This window comes from Bos taurus, chromosome 2 (assembly GCF_002263795.3).
Source record: "Bos taurus isolate L1 Dominette 01449 registration number 42190680 breed Hereford chromosome 2, ARS-UCD2.0, whole genome shotgun sequence".
Taxonomy (NCBI): Eukaryota; Metazoa; Chordata; class Mammalia; order Artiodactyla; family Bovidae; genus Bos; species Bos taurus.
In genome coordinates this window covers 100,114,374-100,132,867 of record NC_037329.1, presented here as the reverse complement: position 1 = coordinate 100,132,867, position 18,494 = coordinate 100,114,374, and the positions used below count along the sequence as shown (strand labels likewise).

At 36.9% G+C, this 18,494-nt stretch overlaps 1 protein-coding gene across 6 annotated transcripts in view; it reads left to right on the top strand.

The window, feature by feature from the left end:
* ERBB4 (erb-b2 receptor tyrosine kinase 4) overlaps positions 1 to 18,494 on the top strand; it is a 1,290,018-nt gene that overhangs the window by 374,994 nt on the left and 896,530 nt on the right. The gene's annotated exons all lie outside the window — the stretch shown is intronic.

Sequence of the window (18,494 nt, the reverse complement as noted above, 5' to 3'; positions counted from 1 at the left end):
CCCAGAATCTTCTTTTCCAAAAATGTTACAGCAATCTGTGTATCTGTCAGAAACAGTGAAATGCAGATACACTTTTAGATTTTCTTCAAATACATTCTACTGGTTTGATAGCATTCAGTTCAGTTCAGTTCAGTTCAGTCACTCAGTCATGTCCGACTCTTTGTGACCCCATGAACCGCAGCACGCCAGGCCTCCCTGTCATCACCAACTCCCGGAGTTCACTCAGACTCATGTCCGTCGAGTTGGTGATGTCCCAGCCATCTCATCCTCTGTCGTCCCCTTCTCCTCCTGCCCCCAATCCCTCCCAGCATCAGAGTCTTTTCCAATGAGTCAACTCTTCGCATGAGGGGGCCAAAGTACTGGAGTTTCAGCTTCAGCATCATTCCTTCCAAAGAACACCCAGGACTGGTCTCCTTTAGAATGGACTGGTTGGCTCTCCTTGCAGTCCAAGGGACTCTCAAGAGTCTTCTCCAACACCACAGTTCAAAAGCATCAATTCTTTGATGCTCAGCCTTCTTCACAGTCCAAGTGTCGCATCCATACATGACTACTGGAAAAACCATAGCTTTGACTAGGTGGACCTTTGTTGGCAAAGTAATGTCTCTGCTTTTCAATATGCTATCTAGGTTGGTCATAACTTTTCTTGCAAGGAGTAAGCGTCTTTTAATTTCATGGCTGCAGTCACCATCTGCAGTGATTTTGGAGCCCAATAAAATAGCATTACAAAATCTCAAAAATTCTGTCCCCTTGTGTTTGAGTAAGTATATTAATTATCTAGAAGTAAATTTAATTGCTAATAATTTTCTGAAATAAAATTACATTTGTATATATGATTTCAGGAAAGCATCCAAATCCCCTTTGTTAATTTTCTTAATGGTTAGTTTATAGTTTAAAGCAAACATTTGTGGCCTGTTCTTATATATTCTTACCTCACCTTCATAGAAGATCAAATTAGACTTTTTTTTAATTTGCCAGAAGCATCAATTCATGATTTCATAATAAGCGACTTAGAAAGAGTGAAGTATCTGACAGTCGCCAAAAAGCTAACGAAAGGGACATTTTAATTTACTCTTTGGATTTTAGAACCTCTAGTTAAATGATCTTACCACTTCCCCATTTCACTTCTTTGTTATTCCTTTGCCTCTTAATCTTTAACAGTATTTTCCTTCTCTGAAAAGCTTATTATTCAATCCCTTTAGGATTAGAGTTCTGGCAGATAAAAACATTCCATCTTTCATTTATTTTCTGTATTTATATATTAGCATAATTTTCAATTCCATACCTCTATGTTTGAAGGAATGTGCCACATTATCATCATAAAAAGTTCCTGATAAAGTTGAATTCTGTTTGTAGGTGAAGAGAAAATCCTGAGGTTATGAATAAAAACAAGCTTGCCCAGTGAGGAAATACTTTAATGGGGTTTAAAAGGCTCTGACAGATAACCTGAAAATAATCAGTAATAGAGGGACAGGGAGAAGCAGTTACGTTTTCTCTTGAGTTAAAGAGTTGGACATGACTTAGTGACTGATCAACAACAATAAAACAAAGTTGAAGATGATGAAAACTGCCTTCAGAAGTAGCCTCAGGACCCTGATTGAAATAACACTGCAATATTGATAGCATTCTGGATGGTGATTTATTTCATACAAAGCACTTTGGTATATATATTGTAGCATGTAGCCGTCATATAACTTTGTCAGAAATGTAGGGCATTTGTGTAGTAACTCAATTTACATGTGAAGTAATGAAATTTCAACATGCAAATTATTTAAAAAGTTCTTGAACTTAAAAAAAAAACCAAAAACTTGAAATCCAGACCCCAAATTCAGTTTCCTTTCCATTACTCTTCTTTTGGAACTTTTTAGGAGTAATTGTAGTTAGTACTCTTCACAAGACTGAAATATTATAGTTTGGTTCTTTAAGCCATTACATTTCACAGAAATTATGAGATAAAGGCTAGAAAACCAAATCAAATAACTACTCCCAAAGTAACAATCTTGGTCATAGATGTATGATTTACCAGTAAAATTCTTAAAGTTAGTCACTCAGTCATGTCTGATTCTTTGTGACCTCATGGACTGTAGTCCACCAGGCTCCTCTGTCCATGGAATTCTCCAGGCAAGAATTCTGGAGTGGGTTGCCATTCCCTTCTCTAGGGGATCTTTCCGACCCAGAGATCCAATCCAGATCTCCCGAGTTACAGGCAGATTCTTTACCATTTGATCCTTGCTTAAAATTCTCTGAAAAAGGAAACTGAAGAATGAGCTAAATTTTTTAAGAAAATAAATAGAAAAAGAAAAGTTATTTTTTATCCTATTTGACTACAAGAATGTGTCCAAATAAATAAATAACAACATACATTGTACTGGATTTTATCCACATATTTTTTATCATGTTTCTGTGCAAACTGGTATGTATGAAGTGTAAAGATATGTAAAGAAAATATACACACTGTGAAACATTTCCCATGTCTAGAATAAACCTTGGCAGGCCATATTACCCATGTAATTGCTATTTCCTGATGAAAACAGTTTCTTCGAAGGCATTTAACAAGAGCCAGATTTTTAATGCTGTTTCTGGCATTTACGTATGGCATCTAGGCACTTTGCCATTTCAATCTGAAATAATGAAAGATGGACAGAGAAGATCCTCCTCTTTTTAAATGCCTGGACTTTCAAGGTATAATGCATCAGGAACCCAGACATATAATTTAGAATTGGTTAAAAAGCAAAGAGAAAATATTTTAAAGCTTACTCTTTTTTTCTTGTGGGACACCCTAAGATTTTGTCTGTTTTGAATGTCTGAATTTTTTTCTTGATTCTTAGTGTTATTTTAATATTGAAGATGGAAGGAAAAAAGCAACGTTTTTGGCACGCCATACTTTATTATTTCAAGAAAGGTAAAATTAAACTGAAATTCAAAGAGATTTGTGCAGTGTATCGAGAATGTGCTGTAACTGATCAAACATGTCAAATAAGTGGTTTTTGAAGATTCGAGCAGGTAATTTCTCACTGGACAATGCTCCGCATTCAGGAAGACCTGTTGAAACTGATAGCAATCAAATCAAGGCATTCATTGAGAACAATTAACATTATACCACATAGAAGATACCTGACATACTCAAAATATCCAAATCAAGTGTTGAAAATCATTTGCACCATTTGGTTATGTTAATTGCTTTTATATTTGGGCTCCACGCAAGTGAAAAACCCTTCTTGAATGTATTTCTACATGCATTTCTCTGCTGAAACATAGCAAAAACATTCCATTTTTAAAATAAACTGAGGCAGGGGATGAAAAGTGGGTACTGTACAATAATGTGGAATGAAAAAAATCGTGGGGCAAGTGTAATGAACCACCACCAATCACTGCAAAGGCCGGTCTTCATCCAAAGAAGGTTATGGTATGTATATATTGGGATTGGAAGGGAGTCCTCTATTATGAGCTCTTTCTGAAACATCAAACAATTAATTCCAGAAAGTACTGCTCCCAATTAGACCAACTGAAAGCAGTACTTAAAAAACATACAGAATTAGTCAACAGAAAATACATAATCTTCCATTAGGGTACCATAAGATCACATGTTTTTCTGATGACCAGCAAAACCTGTTTCAGCTTAGCTGGGAAGTTCTGATTCATCTGCCATATTCACCAGACATTGCACCTTCAGATTTCCATTTATTTTAGTCTTTACAAAATTCTCTTAATGGAAAAAAAAAAAATTCAATTCCCTGTAAGACTGTAAAAGGAACCTGGAACTGTTCTTTGCACAAAAGGATAAAAGGTTTTGGGGAGATGAAATTATGAAGTTCCCTGAAAAATGGCAGAAGGTAGTGGAACAAAATGGGTGAATATGTTGGTCAATGATGTTCCTGGTGAAAATGAAAAATATGTCTCTTATTTTTACTTAAAAAATGAAGAAATGTTTGGCCGACCTTATGTCTCACATATGTGATAGACTCTGGAGAATGAGAATTCTGTTTTCTGCTTCTTTCTCCCTCCAGTGTTAAAATTCTGGTTGGCACCATGAATACAATAACCCCATAAAAATGTTCTTGCTGAATGAATGTGTGAAATAAAGTATCCATTGAAGATCTTGAAGGCTCATTAGTCTATCGGAAATATGTGATTTTAATTATAAATTATCTGCTCTCCTCTATTATATTGCACTCTACCATTCATCATAACTAAATGTGCATATACAAATGAGTTTTCTAAGAAGGCCTCACTGCTTTATAATGCTCAAATCATCTAAGTGCAGGCTCAGTGTTTGGAAATCCTCCATAGGATTTCCAAATGTACACTATTTTGTTGTTCTCTTCCAAAATTGTCAGTTTTTAGATAATTGTCTATGTTTCTTCAATTTTAAACAGTAAGTTTATCAGTGATTTCATCAGATAGAATACGTTAAAATTAGTAAATTTTTCTAAAACTCCGTATTTACTTATTATTATAATTTTTTTTGGATAGAGAACAAAATTTCCTACAACTTGGGTAAAGCATTGGGACTGTTAGTTTTCTATTGCTGGATAACAAATTACCACCAACTTAATGGCTTGAAGCAGCATACATGTATTATGTAAAATCCTGTGAGTTAGAGGTACAGGTACACATGGCTAGACTCTGCTCAGAGCCTCACTAGGGTGAAATCATGATATCAGCCAGTGCTGACTTCTTACTTAGAGACAGAAGTCCTTTTCCAAGTCAGGTTGTTGGAAAAATTTCAAGTGCTTGAAGCTACAGAAAAAGGGTCCTTATTCACTTATAGCTGTCAGCCCAGCTATGTTCTCAGAACCTACAGGCCTTTGCCATGTGACACTCAGGTCTTTGCTGTGCAGCTTCTTCCATCTGTAGTTCACAGCATGGTCATTTGCTTTGTTCTGGGTCACAGAAGAGCATATTTGTTGCTTTGAATTACTCTGACTTTAAAGGGCTTGCCTAATTAGCTCTGTACCACCCAGAATAATCTCCTTTTCTGTGAACTCAAATTCAGCTGAATACAAGAAACAAAATAATATAACATAATTAGGAGAGAGAAAACATATTATATTCAAGTGAGTCATGCACTTCAGAGGATTACACCATGAAGCAGATTTCTTGGGAGCCATATTAGATTCTGCCTAAAATAGGACCACATAACTATGGGAATATTAGTTTGAGGATAAAAAGAAACATTAGAAGACATTGAGAAACAGAAATAGAGAAAGTATCCTTTAAGCTGAATGTAAAGTTCCCATTACTAAGAATTGGGTGTGAATTAATTAATAATTCAGTATAGTCACTCAGTCATGTCCGACTCTGCGACCCCATGGACTGCAACACACCAGGCTTCCCTTGTCCATCACCAACTCCCGGAGCTTACTCAAACTCATGTGCATTGAGTCAACGATGCCATCCAACCATCTCATCCTCTGTCGTCTGTTTTTCCTCCTTCCTTCAATCTTTCCCAGCATCAGGGTCTTTCCAGCGACTCAGCTCGTCACATCAGGTAGCCAAAATATTGGAGTTTCAGCTTTAGCATCAGTCCTTCCAATGAATTTTCAAGAGTGATTTCCTTTAGGATAGACTGGTTGGATCTCCTTGCAGTCCAAGGGACTCTCAAGAGTCTTCTTCAACACCACAGTTCAAAAGTACCAGTTCTTTGGTGCTCACCTTTCTTTGTAGTCCAACTTTCACATCCATACATGACTATTGGAAACACCATAGCTTTGACTAGATGGACCTTTGTTGACAAAGTAATGTCTCTGCTTTTTAATATGCTGTCTAGTTTGGTCATAACTTTTCTTCCAAAGAGCAGGTGTCTTTTAATTTCATGGCTGCAGTCACCATCTACAGTGATTTTGGAGCCCAAAAAGATAAAGTCTATCACTGTTTCCACTGTTCCCCCATCTATTTATCATGAAGTGCTGGGAATGGATGCCATGATCTTAGTTTTCTGAATGTTGAGTTTTAAGCCAACTTTTTCACTCTCCTTTTCACTTTCATCAAGAGGCTCTTTAGTTCTTCTTCACTTTCTGCCATAAGGGTGGTGTCATCTGCATATCTGAGGTTAATGATATTTCTCCTGGCAATCTTGATTCCAGCTTGTGCTTCTTCCAGCCCAGCATTTCTCATGATGTACTCCTCATATAAGTTAAATAAACAGGGTAACAATATACAGTCTTGACGTAATCCTTTCCCTATTTGGAACCAGTCTGTTGTTCCATGTCCAGTTCTAAGTGTTGCTTCCTGACCTGCATACAGATTTCTCAAAATGCAGGTCAGGTCCTCTGAATACCTGAGGTTATTGATATTTCTCCTGGCAATCTTGAACCAGCTTGTGCTTCATCCAGCTTGGCATTTCACATGATGTACTCTGCATATAAGTTAAATAAGCATGGTGACAATATACAGTCTTGACATACTTCTTTCCCAATTTGGAACCAGTCTGTTATTCCATGTCCAGTTCTAACTGTTGCTTCTTGACCTGCATACAGATTTATCAGGAGGCAGGTCAGGTGGTCTGGTATTCCCATCTCTTTAAGAATTTTCCACAGTTTGTTGTGATCCACACGGTCGAAGGCTTTGCCATAGTCAATAAAGCAGAAGTAGATGTTTTTCCCGAACTCTCTTGCTGTTTTAATGATCCAACAGATGTTGGCAATTTGATCTCTAGTTCCTCTGCTTTTTCTAAATCCAGCTTGAACATCTGAAAGTTTCTGGTTCATGTACTGTTGAAGCCTGGCTTGGAGAATTTTGAGCATTACATTTCTAGTGTGTGAGAGGTGTGCAATTGTGCGTTAGTTTGAACAATCTTTGTCATTGCCTTCCTTTGGGATTGGAATGAAAACTTTTCAAGTCCTGTGGCCACTGCTGAGTTTTACAAATTTGCTGGCATATTGAGTGCAGCACTTTTACAGCATCATCTTTTAGGAATTGAAATAGCTCAACAGACATTCCATTACCTCCACTAGCTTTGTTCGTAGTGATGCTTCCTATGGCCCACTTGACTTTGCATTCCACGATGTCTGGTTCTAGGTGCGTGATCACACCATCATAGTTACCTGGGTCATGAAGATCATTCTTGTATAGTTCTTCTGTGCATTCTTGCCAACTCAATTAATTAATGCCTTACAATAAATAAAAAAGCTTTACCAGAGCTATATATAAATACATTGTTTTATATAAGTCCAGTTAATTGTATAAGAAGGTATTTTCCATGCCATGTGATAAAATATTACAGTGCCTTCTTATCGCAATGAGATTATTCAAACATACTTTTGGCTGACAATGCAGTATACCATATTTCATCAGATTGTGCATAGTGATGATAGAATGAATCTTTTCAGGTTCTACCCAAATGATTTATTTTAATCTCATATAAATGTTAAAATGAGGAAACTACCTCTCCAAATGTTGAGAGAGTATTCTTTTATTTTTTAAACTTATCACATACCTAGTTTTATAGATTCAAAGAGTTAAATTATCTAGTAGCAAAAATTATTTCTGTTATTTAAATTTGTCACTTGATATGTTAGTTGAAGTTAGTATTTGAGCTTCCCAGGTGTCTCAGTGGTAAAGAATCTACCTGCCAGTATAGGAGACATGAGTTTGATTCCTGGGTCAGGAAGATCCCCTGGAGAAGGAAATGGCAACCCACTCCAGTACTTTTGCCTGGGAAATCCCATGGACAAGGAGCCTGGTACACTACAGTCTATGGGGTCGCAAAAGAGCTGGACACAACGTAGCAACTAAACAATAATACAATGGAACTGTTACAATTTGTCCAAATATAAAAGCTGTACAAATTGTTTGAAGATGAACTTATTTCCATAGTAAAATATGTTAAAATGCTATAAGGAGAAAGGGGACACAAAAAGTTTCGCACGACTTCTTAAAGAAACCTAAAATTTAAATGGAGTGGCATATAATAAATTTAGAATTTAATTTTATAAAAGTGATTCAGAAAAATTTTGAATTTTGATTGACATTCAGTGGTGTGCTAGTTTAAATTCTTTTCAACATGACAAAGAACAAAGGCATAATAACTGAAATGCTAAAATTTAAAATGCAAATTCAAAACATCATTTCAAGTATTGAAAGGCTTTTCCAGGAAACTTTCAGTTACATCATTGTTATTTTTTGCATCTTATTCAAATTTTCACTAAAATTGTGTGGTAACAGTATATCCATTCCCATTCCCTTTATACCTTGTAAGCTACAAGTCTGCCTCCTAGTTGACTCCTTCTTCCATTCATCAGGGCTTGGGAGATGGTGGGGTAACTCTTAGAACTGTTGCAGGCTATTGATAGACAGATATTTAATAGCCCCAACACTTTTTCTTAGTAAATGGATAAAGTGACACAGTGGTAAATAATTCTCTTAACAACACAGGAGATGCAGGAGATACATGTTTGATCCCTGGGTTGGGAAGATCTCCTGGAGGAGGGCATGGCAAGCCACTCCAGTATTCTTGCCTGGAAAATCCCATGAACAGAGGAGCCTGGTGGCTATAGTCTCTGGGGTCTCAAGAGTCAGATATGACAGTACACAAGTAAGCAGAAGAATAACATGTCTGTCCTTTTCTTTTCACATTTTTGCTGAGCTGGCAGCAGAGATTAATTAGGTTTCATATTTATTTATATAGCAAATTTTTTTATTATCTGCACCTCCCACTTGAATAACATAGTTATGGTGATTCCACCCAAGTTGTTTTTAGGTGTCAAACTCATGATCCAAATGAAAATCCTGACTCTTTGCAACCCAGTGGACTGTATCCTACCAGGTTCCTCCATCCATAGGATTTTCCAGGCAAGAATACTGGAGTGGGTTGTCATTTCCTTCTCCATAACTGATAAGTACAGGATAGCAAATATGAAATAATAGTATATAGTGATTTTACTTGACTTGAAGCATTTAACTTCAGCTTTACACATCTTTAAACAATAAGTTTCCTTGTTTATATATAACATAGAGAAAATATCAAATAGACCCAAACTTGAGGTGATGATGGCATTACAAACATAGAATTATCAGTTCAGTTTAGTTGCTCAGGCATGTCCTGCTCTTTGGACACCAGGCTTCCCTGTCCATCACCAACTCCCAGAGCTTGCTCAAATTATGTCCATTGAGTCGGTGATGCCATCCAATCATCTCATCCTCTTGTCGTCCCCTTCTCCTCCTGCCTTCAATCTTTCTCAGAATCAGGGTCTTTTCCAATGAACCTGTTTTTTCCACCAGGTGGCCAAAGTATTAAATTTTCAGCTGCAGCATCAGTCCTTCCAGTGAATATTCAGGACTGAGTTCCTTTAGGATTGATTGGTTTGATTTCCTTGCAGTCTAGAGGACTCTCAAGTATCTTCTCCAACACCACAGTTCAAAAGCACCAATTTTTTAGTGGTCAGCTTTTTATAGTCCAACTCTCACATCCATACATGACTACTGGAAAAACCATAGCCTTGACTAGACGGACCTTTGTTGGCAAAGTAATGTCTCTGCTTTTGAATATGCTGTCTAGGTTGGTCATAACTTTCCTTCCAAGAAGTAAGCGTCTTTTAATTTCATGGCTGCAATCACCATCTTAGAGGACATCAAACAAACCACTCAAGAAAATATGCTCTGTTAGAAAATATTAGTAACAACTGTGAAGGTAAACTGCAGGGATTTACTCAAAGGAAAGATGCAAATGAGATTAGGAGGATCAGGCAAGACAGAAAAGACATTTAACTTGCGACCTGAAGCGGGAAAAGTGGAAATATGAGAATAAGAAGAAATCCAAGAGAATATTTGGTGTCATGAAAGCCAGGAGACTATGAAGTATCAAGAAGGAGAGTGTTTTTGATAAATTCTGCTAAAAAATGTTAGGTATGATAAGTGTTGAAAAGTATCCACTAGATTCACAATAAGGAAATCATTGATGACTTGAGAAAGAGGAGTGTTAGCACTGAAACCAGACAGAAATGAGTCGATTTTCTTTTTTAAATATATTTCATGTTAAGTAACTGATTTTAATTGATATGTGCATACTGTGTAAGTTTTTAAAATGTGAGTGAGAAATTTATAGAAATGGAATACATAGACAGTTTTATTAAGAAATGTTGAAAGTGTTTCCTGGTGTTTTTGACCACGAACTCGTACCTCCCATTCTTCATTTTAAATGTCTCTGAATATAAAGAACTAATGTTAGTAGCAACTAAATGTCATAGTACAGCCATTCATAAGTACTGGAATATAAAAATAGTGAAACCACTGCACACCGGATAATCCCATAAAAAATCCACTTAAGCACTAAACATACATTTCCTTTACACAGGAATTGCTCTTCTAAAATATAAACATATTTGAGAAGAATTAGGGGTAACACATCAAGCATGTGCATGCGTGTAAATCATTTCAGTCCTGTCTGACTCTCTGTGACCCCATGAACTCTAACCCACCAGTCTCCTCTGTCCATGGGATTCTCCAGGCCAGAATACTGGAATGCGTTGCCATGCCCTCCTCCAGGGGATCTTCCGGACTCAGGGATCAATCCCGCATCTCATGTGGGTCCTGCATTGCAGGCAGTTTCTTTACCGCTGAGCCCCTGGGAACACATGGAGCTTAGACGGGGTATAATAAAACGGTGATGCTGGAAGAGGGTCACGGATGTCAAACAGTAGTGGCAGAAGTCTTATCTTGCACAAGAAGAGAACTAAGAAAGCAATGAATTTTATGATAAAACTTAATAATAAGATTTTTCAAATTAATTATTATTTTTACAGGAATGTTTTAACAGGTTCTTTGTGTTCTGACAGCTAATGGACTGTTTTTCCCTCTTTGTTTAACAAATATTCATGAAAGGTGGGAAAGCACCTTTAAATATGGATGTTAAATGGTACTGTATCTGCATCTCTGTATCTGGCATAAATGAAGCTTTTGGAGGAAAATATTTGCATTTTTCTGAAGTTCATTGAGATGTCTGTAACCAGAAAAATGACTGTGGCCACATTAAGTGACTAATTTCCTCTCTCTCTCTCTTTTTCTCAGTAAATTTTAACCAAAAATATCCTTGCTACAAAAGGAATGCCTTGCATATCAACTGAAATTATATGTTCATTTAATGCTTAGTGATTACCTGAATCTCAGGAACTTATGTGCTTTTGTATTGATTCCAGCAGCTGACACATCTGAATTGCTGTTACAGATCTATGACCCCTGACCTTATCATATCTAAGCAGTTCTCACTTGTATATATTTGCAAACTAGAGACTGCCACTCAAATATGGCTCCTGTTTTCTGATTCATGGTTCAGTTAGAGTATGAAATATGATTACTCCTTTAGCAGAGTCATAGTGTTGAAATATACTACAAATTGGTTCAGATATGAGAAAGTCTGGAATTGAATCCTTCATATTTTTCAGAAGAATATATGAAACATTTTGTAGTATCAATCCTTTGCTAGAAACCAGAGATATGGAATTGGCAAAAATAAGTATGATTTTTGTTTCCATGCAGTTTACAGCATAGTTGTTGTCGTTCAGTTGCTAAGTCATGTCCGACTCTTTGTGACCCCATGGACTGCAGCATGCCAACCTTTCCTGTCCCTCACTATCTCCCAGAGTTTGCCCAAGTTCATGTCCATTGAGCTGGTGATGCTATCTAACCATCCCATCCTCTACTGTCCACTTCTCCTTTTACCTTCAACCTTTCCCAGCGTCAGAGTCTTTCCTAATGAGTCAGCTCTTTGCATCAGGTGGCCAAAGTATTGGAGCTTCAACTTCAACATCAGTCCTTCTGGTGAATTTTCAGGGTTGATTTCCTTGAGGGTTGACTGGTTTGATCTCTTTGCAGTCCAAGGGACTCCCAAGAGTCTTCTCCAGCACCACAGTTTGAAAGCACCAATTCTTCAGCACCCAGTCTTCTTTCTGGTCCAACTCTCACATCTGTACATGATTACTGGAAAAACCATAGTCTTGACTATACAGACCTTTTTAGGCAGCATCGTTGGGGATTTGAGATAGCAATTGATCAAAAACATGATAGGATAAGTGTATAAGTACTTACAGTATTTTACCGGGGGATCTAATCTGATAAAGGGGGTCAGGAATGCTTCTCCCCAAAAGAGGAGAGAAGCTATTGACTGAAAGCTAAAGAATAAGAAAATATTAGATTTGAAGAGGAGGGATGCACCTTCCAGCCAAAGGGAAAAATACATGCAAAGACCTATTAGCAAAAGGAGTTGATTGTTGTCAACACATTCTTTGTTGTCATCAACAAGACAGGAGCTAGAGATATAATAGGAAACTCAGATGGCACTTAGTATGTATTATTTTAGAAACAAGGAGTCTAGGAAAGAATATATCCCTATTTGTTATCTTCTGTTAAAATATCTCTAAACTTACAGGGCAGTAGTGGGGACACAGACATAGAGAACAAACTTGTGGACACAGTGGGTGAAGGACAGGGTGGGATGAATTGAGAGAGCAGCATTGAAACATATTCATTACCATATGTAAAATAGATAGCCAGGCGGAATTTGCTATATGACACAGGGAGCTCAAAACTGGTGCGCTGTGAAAACCTAGAAGGGTAGGATGGGTAGGAAGTGGGAGCGAGGCTCAAGAGGGAGAGGGCATGCGTATATTTATGTTTGATTTATATTGACATATGGCAGAAACTAACACAATATTTTAAACCAGATATCCTCTAATTAAAAATAAATACAATTTCAAAAAATCTTTAACTCAGGCTAGGAAACAAAGGTAAATCTCTGGTTTTCTAGGCAAATTAATGCTGTTATTCAGAATGGTGAATAGAAAGCTTTTTCTGTGTGTATGTTTGCATCTTCTAGATAGTTGTGTTTATGTGTTTAGATTTAATTTAAGATTTTCAGTCTCCCCTGACATTGAAAAACTTGTAGCAAATATGAAAAAGAGAAGGTGAAAGGGACTTGATATGCATACATACATATATATATGTATATATATACTCAAGAATATTGATCCAGTTATAAAAGGAGAAAAATATTTTACTGCAGTGCTCATTGCCTAAGGACTTTACATTTTGATGACCACATTGTTTTGATAGGCAAGTTTCTTGATCTCTGAAATGCTGTAAAAGTGATTTATTGCCCCAAATTAAAACTATTTTCTTCATCCTTAAGGTACTGTGATAGTTGAAATAGATTTTCTGCTTCTTTCATCATGGAAGGTTCCTTTACCTCTGGCAATGATGATGAAAAATTATCATTTTGTCTTTTTGCAAGTTGATAAAAATATATATTTTTATTCCTGAATTAAATAGATTATAAAAGGAAAATCCATTTTTGAAGTTAAAAAACTTTATAATAAAAGGCTGTTTTTATTGACAAAGCAGAAGGTTTTTTACAGACTTGTATTTTGTTCCTAAGACTATGTCATATGGTTAGTTTGGCTATACACCACTCTCTAGAAGGTGAAGGAATGAAGAATGAATAATTTCATGGATGAACAATCAGAACAAAGGTGATATATTATATGGTTGCACATTTGGTATTAATAGCTTCTAGGGAGGGTCAGTAAGTGTTGGAAGAATGCTGCAGGCAAGGCTAGTATGAATACTTCAAGCAAAGCTATTCTGAATCAAAGTAACACAAATGGGAAAAAAAAATGTGATAAAAAAGTGGACTCTTTGGATTTGCAACATATCTTGTCAATCTCAAACTGAGGGAACTGCTAAACATATAATCTTTAATTTACTGAATAATATCTATTGAGGAATTATGAAGAATGTTTGAATTTAGATCTTTTTGACATGTTTGTTTAGCTGTTTTAAAGTGTTATATATGTGTGTTTGTATATCAGAATTATGATATAAAGGTGATTGTGTCACCATTTTACTCATTGGGAAAGACTCCCATTTGTAGTTTATATGTTTATACTTTTTGAAAGTATAATGATGGACAAAATAAATTGGTCTTAGCTGCACCACTGAGAAGGCAATGGCACCCCACTCCAGTACTCTTGCCTGGAAAATCCCATGGACGGAGGAGCCTGGTAGGCTGCAGTCCAATAGGTCGCTAAGAGTTGGACACGACTGAGCAACTTCACTTTCACTTTTCACTTTCATGCACTGGAGAAGGAAATGGCAACCCACTCCAATGTTCTTGCCTGGAGAATCCTAGAGACAGAAGAGCCTGGTAGGAGGCTGTCTGTGGGGTCGCACACAGTCGGACACGACTGAAGCGACTTAGCAGCAGTAGCAGCAGCAGCAGCACCACTGACTAATTGTTTAAGTCATGACTACTTTGGTGTAGTCAATAGGGCAGAAGTAGATGTTTTTCTGGAACTCTCTTGCTTTTTTGATGATCTACTGGATGTTGGCAATTTGGTCTCTGGTTCCTCTGCCTTTTCTAAATCCAATTTGAACATCTGGAAGTTCTCGGTTCATGTACTGTTGAAGCCTGGCTTGGAGAATTTTGAGCATTACTTTGCTAATGTGTGAGATGAATGCAATTGTGAGGTAGTTTGAACATACTTTGTCATTGCCTTTCCTTGGGATTGGAATGAAAACTGAGCTTTTCCAGTCCTGTGGCCACTGCTGAGTTTTCCAAATTTGCTGGCATATTGAGTGCAGCACTTTCACAGCATCATCTTTTAGGATTTGGAATAACTCAACTGGAATTCCGTCACCTCCACTAGCTTTGTTCATAGAAAAACATCTACTTTATTTTTTAGTTTATTGACTATGCCAAAGCCTTTGACTGTGTGGATCACAACAAACTGTGGAAAATTCTTAAAGAGATGGGAATAACAGACCACCTTACTTGCTTCCTGAGAAATCTGTATGCAGGTCAAGAAGCAACAGTTAGAATAGGATATGGAACCTTATTTAACTTCTATGCAGAGTGAAAGTGAAAGTGAAAGTCACTCACTCGTGTCCGACTCTTTGCAATCTCTTGGACTATAGTCCATGGAATTCTACAGGCCAGAACCAGAGTGCTGTCCTTTCCCTTCTCCAGGGGATCTTCCCAACCCATGGATTGAACCCAAGTTCCCCACATTGCAGGTGGATTCCTTACCAGCTGAGCCACAAGGGAAAACCAAAAATATAGGAGTAGGTTGCCTATCCCTTCTCAAGCAGATCTTCCCAACCCAGGAATTGAACCAGGGTCTCCTGAATTGCAGGCAGATTCTTTACCAACTGAGCTATGAGGGAAGCCCTCTATGCAGAGTACTGCATGCAAAATGCTGGGTTAGATGAAGTACAATTGGAATCAAGATTGCCAGGAGAAATATCAATAATCTCAGATACACAATGACACCACCCTTGTGGCAGAATGCAAAGAGGAACTCAAGAGCCTTTTGATGAAAGTGAGAGTGAAAAAGCTGGCTTAAAACTCAACGTTCAAAAAACTAAGATCGTGGCATCAAGTCCCTTCACTTCATGAGAAATATATATATGGAAACAATGGAAACTGAGACAGACTTTATTATTTTTGGCTCCAAAATCACTACAGATGTTGATTGCAGCCATGAAATTAAAAGATGCTTGCTCCTTGAAAGAAAAGCTATGAGAGATTAGCAGAGACATTACTTTGCCAACAAAGTTCTGTCTAGTCAAAGCTATGGTTTTTCCAGTAGTCATGTATGGATGTGAGAGTTGAACTATAAAGAAAGCTGAGTGCTGCAGAATTGATGCTTTTGCATTGTTGTGTTGGAGGAGACTCTTGAGAGTCCCCTGGACTGCAAGGAGTTCCAACCAGCCCATCCTAAAGGAAATCAGTCCTGAATATTCATTGGAAGGACTAATGCTGAAACTGAAATTCCAATTCTTTGGCCACCTGATGGGAAGAATGGGCTCATTGGAAAAGACCCTGATGCTAGGAAAGATTGAAGGCAGGAGGAGAAAGGGATAACAGAGAATGAGATGGGTGGATGGCATCACTGACTCTATAGACATAGTTTGAGCAAGCTCTGGGAATTGGTGATAGACAGGGAAGCCTGGTGTGCTATAGTCCATGGGGTTGCAAAGAGCCAGACATGTCTGAGTGTCTGAAGTGAACTGATAAATTGTTTGAGTCTCATTTTGTTTGTTTTTAACATTAAGGGGTTGAGCTGAATAACCTCTAAACACTGATGCTTCATGATTTTGTGATTCTAAAAGTATCCCTTCTTTAACAACAAAAAATAATACTATTTTGTAATATTTTCAATATAACAAAGAGGAATGGATTCTAGTAAGAGTGGCACTTTTCCTGCACTCCACAAGGAGTATATGAGTATGTGTTTATTTTAGAAGATTACATTTGAGTGGCTAAAAAAGTGGCATACAATATTGCAGAATGAAAATTCTAGGAAATATGATGAGCTTAAAAAAAGTTTTGCAATTTGAAAATAGTGAACATTTCAGAAATTTGAACATCTCATTCTACACATTAAGTGTAAATTTGTGTAGACCTTTCATCTCTTTTAGGCACATGAGCCTAAATTATATAGGCATTTATGGCACAATATCAACATATGCCACCATGAACCATTGGCAACAGTGGAAGAAGGCATTCAATCTTTAGTGAGTTATGGGTAGTACTATAGCAGCTCTCCTGCCCATGTGAAATTCCATTTTTAACTGAAATAGAATGGCAGTATCTGGATTAATGATGAACCTTGTTGAAGGCAATTAGCTGGTTGACTAGCTCCAGGTTCACACATGATTAATTCTAGATGTTCTTGTACAGGCTTAAATCTTACGAGAATATGGTCTGACTTTGCCCTCTATTTTCTTATTGACTTACTATCTTGGTGTCCTTAAAAATGAACAGGCAAACAAACAGATAGACAAAGGGACAATGCTGTGGCCAGGATAATGCTTTATTGTTAAAAGAATAAAGTTAGAGTTTTGGGAAGTAAGAAAAAGGTTATCTTTATCATATACTATGGAAGGTTTAAATTACCTGTGATTTTCTGGACAAGCCTCCCCATTGAGGGGTGGGGGAGAAATCATTTGTACTTCAAATGTTATTACTTAAAGCCACACAGAACTGAAATTCTTACCAAATGAAACTCAAAGTAGGTCTTGTGTTTATGTGCATTAAAAAAAAAAAAAAAAAGTTTTATGGTGGTGTTTCTAAAGAAGGTCTCATCAGCGATGCATCTCTTTGAGACTGCAGCAAACAACTCTTTCATTACTCTTTTATTATTTTTTAAATAATCATTCTTCATGATGTCATAGAGACAAACTGACAGTCTTAGGCATTCAGTAAGTAGTTTTAAAAATTTTTCTTAGTTCGCTTACATCAGTCTTTTTTTTGCTGAACACTGATTCAACATTCTGTTTTTGGGTGCAAGTGCATTAGATGAATCTGTGCTTTATTGACCATTTATTATGTCCTAGAACCTGGATGCTTTGTACATATATTATCTCATTCCATCTTTACAAACACCCTGATAGTGTCATTTTGTAGATTAAGTTATGGAAACTTAAGTATATTAAGAAAATTATCCAACCTCAGCAGTATGGCAAATGTCTTCAATTGAATCTGAACCTAGTTCTTTGTGATCTGGAAGCGTACGTTTTAATGGCTCTGTTAAACTACCTGTAGAAGTCTGTGATGTGTTCTGGTGACACATGGCTGTTCCTGGGGGAAATGGGATAGCTCCTTTCTTCTTCCTCTGGAAATTCATAGTCAGACGTCTGTTGCCTGCTTAACCTTACCTTGCCCACCCTCTATAGACATGTTTTACTGTACTAACAAATTATTCCCATGTCTGCTTCACTTTAGATTCTCTGTGCTTTTAACTGAAGGAGTTTTGTGTCTTATTTTTCCTTTATTTTCCTAATACCAGATGCCTAGCTCAATAAATATTTGTTGAATGAATGATCACATTTAAACTGACTTTTAAAGTTAGATAACATTTCAGTTTGCAAAGATATCAGGGGCTTTGATGCGTGGTGACAGAAAGATGTTGAAGATGTGTATGTGTTTTGGATCTTGGTTCTGGTCAGCTCCATAGAGGACTCCTTTATCTCTAGATACATTAAAATATAGACATTAATTTTTTAGGCTACTAGAGAACAGAGCAAGTAGTTATTGCCTTTCTGCTGTCGGAATCAAAATTCAATGAAACATATTCTATCGTTCAATCTAATAACATTATCCTTTAATTTTCTTTAGGCCAGTGATTACTAATTGTCTGATGCTACTTTTTTCTTAAGCATATGCTCAATGTGTTATGGCCTATCTTCTTTGATCTACAGTCTTACCACATACATGTGAAAAATATTATATGACATGTTAAACCTAAAGCAGAGAAATTCGTTAACAATTTACTTTTTAAAATATAGAGTGGATATAAGGTGATAATAGTGTGAACATTTGTTCTCCTGAATTCTGATTGGTTTCCTTGTGCAAAAAACTAAAGGTGAAGGGTTACTTGTTGATAATGAGAATTTTATAAATGCTGTGGACCATAATTGAATGAACCCAGGTAATCAAGTAGCATATGTAATCTGTTATGTGTAACTGGGGAGAAATGAGAACCATGATGGTAGATATAGTT